The sequence below is a fragment of the Littorina saxatilis genome, linkage group LG12, assembly GCF_037325665.1.
Source record: "Littorina saxatilis isolate snail1 linkage group LG12, US_GU_Lsax_2.0, whole genome shotgun sequence".
In the NCBI taxonomy this organism is placed as follows: Eukaryota; Metazoa; Mollusca; class Gastropoda; order Littorinimorpha; family Littorinidae; genus Littorina; species Littorina saxatilis.
The window spans coordinates 47772689-47778319 of record NC_090256.1 but is presented as its reverse complement, the minus strand read 5'-3'; positions in this window follow the sequence as shown (position 1 = coordinate 47778319).

Sequence of the window (5631 nt, the reverse complement as noted above, 5' to 3'; positions counted from 1 at the left end):
TGAAAGCAATTAGCTGTGATGTCTGCGTACTTTTCTCCCAGCGACCCCGTTCCAACACTCTGGCACGAGAACAACAACTTGTTGCGATCTTCAAGCTGAAGTATTCACATTTGCAAAAACACCTGCCGTGTGATTTGAACAGTAGAAGTGGTAGGATGAGAGGAGGTGGGGGATTGGGTGTGTGTACCAAAAAATGGGATTTCATCCCACACATACGTTGGACACTTGTTTGAAAACAAGCTGAACAACCAATGCTCTCTCCTGTTTACATGTAGTCAAGTTTTGACTAAATGTTTTAACATGGACGGGGAATCGAGACGAGGGTCGTGATGTATGTGTGTGTGTGTATGTGCGTGTCTGTGTGTAGAGCGATTCAGAAAAAAAAACTACACTGGACCGATCTTCATGAATTTTCACATGAGAGTTCCTGGGTGTGATGTCCCCGGACGTTTTTTTCTCGATCAATTAAATGTCTTTGATGACGTCATATCCGGCTTTTTGTGAAAGTTGAGGCCGCACTGTCACGCCCTCATTTTTCAATCAAATTAATAGAAATTTTGGTCAAGCAATCTTCCACAAAGTCCGACTATGGGATTGAATTTCATCTCCGCAGCGTAAAAATTAGTTAATTAGTTTGCTCATTAAAGTTGTCATTAAAATCGATTGTTCACTAACAGATTCAAAAATGATTGCATCGTATTCCGCAATTTCTCCTGATTTCAAAAACATATGGGTTGTTCTCTGGAGCTGGGTACCAAACTGTGACATGGGAGTCAAAAATTGAACTAACTAACTTCAAATTCATTAACAATGTGTTCATATGATCTTTAGGACACTGTGAGCATAAAAATACATAAATAAAGCTATTTCGTGAACATGAAAAAAATCTTTACATTAGCGCAGCAACGAACGGTCAAAATAACATCGTAACATGAGCGAACAGATGAGAAACGAAACTTCAAACCGTCGGCTAGTGGCGACGTTACAACGCAGCGGAACAACATGTGCATAGATATATCCTTCTCAAAGAATGCTGTGTAGTTTAGTACAAGAGAAGTTCGCTACAAAATCATTTTGATTGAAATAACAGGACAAACAACGATAACATCGTAACAGCAAAAAGGGGAAACCAAGTGCTCTGACAGTTTCAAATGGACAGATTGCAAAAACTGTGGACGTTATTTGTTTTTTTCTTGTGTTCTACACGCGTGTTACGAAGTGTGCTAAGGTAGTGACAGCCAAAAATAGTTGTGCGTTTGTGATGAGTGGGTCTGTGTTGTGCAAATGAAGTTGGGGCTGCTGTGAAACGACACGTTACAAAGTTGACCACATAGGCTACAACTATGGTTAATATTTCAGATTGAGTTGATCTTTTGCAAACATTACTCATTCTACTAAAAATGCATGCATTTATGATGAGTTACAAAGTGTTCATGGGCTTTTTCGTGTGTCTTTCATTCAGTCATTGCTTCATCCAACAGCATGTCACAAAATTAATTACCCGCCATTTTAGCATCCCGATTGGACATATTTGCCCAAATTGCGAATACACAAAACGTTATTTTGTTAGTAAAATATTGTTTAATAGCTTTAACATCATCAAGCAACATTCAGACACACATAAAGAAGCGTAGTAACGAACAAAACTGTCAAACTTATTATTTCAATCCAATGACCCTCTGTGGTACCCAACTCCAGACAACAACCCAAATACATATGTCATGTTTACCATAAAAATGTGCTCAGAATTACAAAAAATAGGTTTAAGTTAAGTAAGTACTGTGTTCGCGCGCTACGCGGAGACGAGCGTGACCTGTCTCGGCAATGCCGTGTGGTTAGTCGAGACTATCTTAATATAGTCTCGGCGATGACAGTTTTGTGTGTGTTAATCTGTTACTATCGCTTCACGCGACTTGTTTTTTTTAATTTGGGACACGACAATTTAATGAGTGGCCTATTTTAATTCTACCTTAGGGGTAGACTCCAGCCTTAAACCAACACTTATAGACTCCAGCCTTAAACCAACACTTATAGACATGTCGTGGCCAGCCAAGTCTTTTTGCTCTTTGCGGGTATCTTGACAGACTTGCTCGCAGAGGCATGCAGGAGAGTGATAGTTATCCCATGACCTGCCTCTTTGTCTCTGTTAGCTGAGGAGGTGATCATTGGTCATTGTCTTTGATCTCAGAGTACAATTGAATAATTTATAGAGGTCATCTGCATATTCATTGTTGACTCCGGGACAACTTTCTTCAGCAAAACGATTGAGATATTCTGCGGTATAAAAGTCGAACTTGCGTTTGGCTAACGATCTACAAACATTTTAACATTGAAGATATAAAGACAACAACAAAGAATACACATAATCTGCTGGTGTGAAAAGAGATGAGTGAAGATTATGAGTTGGCCGAAGCGGTGAGAGAGAGAGAGAGAGAGCGATAGAGAGAGACGAGTGATTCAAGGCGCACAACTCTAGTACGCTTCATAGGCAACCGCTTAGATCAATCCCGACAACAAAATCCTGATTCAAAATCCTGAGCGACGAAATAAAAATTAAATCCCTGACAAAACAGACTTTGCACTTTTTGAAAACTATCCGAAGACTTGATGCACTGGTCACACTGGCCGAATCAGCTATATATTTTCGCTTGTGAATCCATGGTTTCCAACTCCATCACAAGAATGAGACAATCTAAATTTATGTTTGCATCCCATTATCTGGAAGTTGCAAGAAGAATCAAGGAATAGGAAAGTTGGCGGTGAACAGACAGATCGACTGACGAACGCCGCTGACAACTTTTTAATTATGCCTGGTCACGGGGTCACATGCGCAGGAAGCATGCGCAACCTGTCTGTCGTCTGCTGCAATCTCGGTTTCTGATAACTTCACTACTTCCGTTCGGTCTAGAGCAACGAAGAGAGTTTTACCTTGTAATAGTAGTAGTCTTGAGAGCGCACAGGCCCCGCCCACTTTGATCCCGACCCGCTCGTGACGAGTGCCTGTGGTCATTTTCGTTCACGATAGACCTCTGCAAGATTTATGATTAGTCTTGGCGTGCTGGTCGAATCCATAAATATGTTATCAGGATCAAGAATAGTCACAGCCACAGGCTCGACTCACGAGAAGATTTCTGGACAAACAACATTTTTAGAAGACCCAATTTCTGTTATGTATACGAGTTATGGTGAATCCAAATATAGGAAAGGTGATCTACTGCAGCATTCTTTTTTTTTTCTTTTTTTTTCGGGGGGGGGGGGGACAGAACTAAAGATTGCATAAGGTAGGCTACCCATTTGGGATTTAGGATAATTGATTTAAGATTATCGGTAGGCGACGGTAGTCTACTTGTTTGTGATTTATGATGACTGAACTTATTATTGAACAATTATTCATTGGTCAACAACAATCATGAAAGAAAATTTGTCTTGGCTTAGAAATGGACTGTTAAAAAAAGAGTAGAGAGAGAGAGAGAGAGAGAGAGAGAGAGAGAGAGAGAGAGAGTGTGTGTGTGTGTCAAAGAAAACAAGTCGCGTAAGGCGAAATAACAACATTTAGTCAAGCTGAATGAAACTGAACGCACTGCTTTTTTCACCAAGACCCGCATACTCGTAGTTTCGTCAGTCCACCGCTCGTGGCAAAGGTAGTGAAATCGACAAACCAGAATAGTGCGGTAGTGGTCGCGCTGAGCACTGGACATATAAACACGCTTTTCTGTTTCTCTATTCTTTTTAGCTTACTGAGTTTGTTTTTAATCCAAACATATCATATCTATATGTTTTTGGAATCAGGGACCGACAAGGAAAAAGATGAAATTGTTTTTAAATCGATTTCGGAAAATTAATTTTAATCATAATTTTAATATTGTTAATTTTCAGAGCTTGTTTGTAATCCAAATATAACATATGTATATGTTTTTGGAATCAGAAAATGACGGAAAATAAGATGAAATTGTTTTTAGATCGTTTAATAAAAAAAAAATTAATTACAAGTTTCCGATTTTTAATGACCAAGCTTATTCATTAGTTTCCCAGGAACTCTCAATAGAATAGAAAAACGCTGCTTTCGGATACATGATTTGGGGTGATTTTTAGCTCTACAAGTTTGTGTTCGTTTCTGGCGTATTGTGCCCACACACGAGAGAGTGAGAGAGAGAGAGAGAGAGAGAGAAAGAGAGAGAGAGAGAGAGAAAGAGAGAGAGAGTGAGAAAGAAAGAGAGAGAGAGTGAGAGAGAGAGAGAGGGAGAGAGAGAGGGCGAAAGAGAGAGAGAGAGAGAGAGAGAGAGAGAGTGAGAGAGAGAGAGAAAGAGAGAGAGAGAGAGAGAGAGAAAGAGAGAGAGAGAGAGAGAGAGAGAGAGAGAGAGAGAGAGAGAGAGAGAGAGAGAGAGAGAGAGAGTGTGTGTGGGTGTATGTCGGTGTCAAAAGAAAAAAAAAGATAGAATAGAAAAACGCTGCTTTCGGATAAATGATTTTGGGGGATTTTTGGCTCTACAAGTTTGTGTTCGTTTCTGGCATATTGTGCCCATACACGGAATAAAATAGGCCTGATCAGCCGTCAAAACAGATTGTTTTGTTAAGGACAAATTGGGCCCTTATCCATGGAGGAGTGAGGATAGTCGAGTAACAGGACCCGGATGCGTACATGAAATGTATTTGCATAATATCATAATTATTTTGTATCGTATTGTTTTTTTGTTTTTTTAACTGCTAATGGTTCACACACACACACACACACACACACACACACACACACACACACACACACACACACACACACACACACACACACACACACACACATACTGTTGGAAAGAAATAGAACTTTGACTTTTATTGAGATCCTCCAGTTGAGCCTACTTTCCGTGGTCATACGTGCACATCGTGCAATGTAAAACATGCTAAAATACATAATGCTATTTAGAACTATACTTAAAAAGAACTATCAGTTTTGTGCCATTTCCAGACCTTGTATTTTGCCAACGTGCGAAAGCTGCTTTCTTTCTGCTAAGAGTATGTTTTATGTCTGTGTTAGGTTTTGGCCCCCCCCCCCCCCCCCCCAGACACCCACACATTTATAGTCTGAATGAAAGCCTCCACAAAGACTGGTTCGCGTGCAGAGTGTTTCAGGCCCGTGTCTTGCTAAGGGGCAAATCAGTCAGCTAGTCTAATTTGGATCTGTCCGCCGATAGAGCTGCAGCTTTCAGCAAATTGCCAGCTGAACGATAGCAGAGGAAATCGCCAGGGTCGCGACAATAATTCTGTGTCTACGTGCATGGAGGCAGGACCAAGACCCGTGCCGTTCTCATTGGCTGCTACAGAGCTAAAACAAGTCGCGTAAAGCGATATCAAAACATGAAGTTAATCTGTCGACCTGAAACAAGGTCCGAGACGGTTCGCACGAAGTATGCGAACGAAGTACAGTACCTATATAACATAATTTGTACATGATTCTGAACACATTTTTAGAGTAAACGTGACATATCCATATATTTTTGGAATCAGGAAGTTAGTTAAGAAATATTATGTAATCCGTTTTTTAATTTTTTTTTAACCAGGGATACCAGGAAATGAAAGGGCAGATGAGCTGGCGAAAGAAGGACCCGTGGAAGACCAACCTGAAAACAGTGTCAGCTT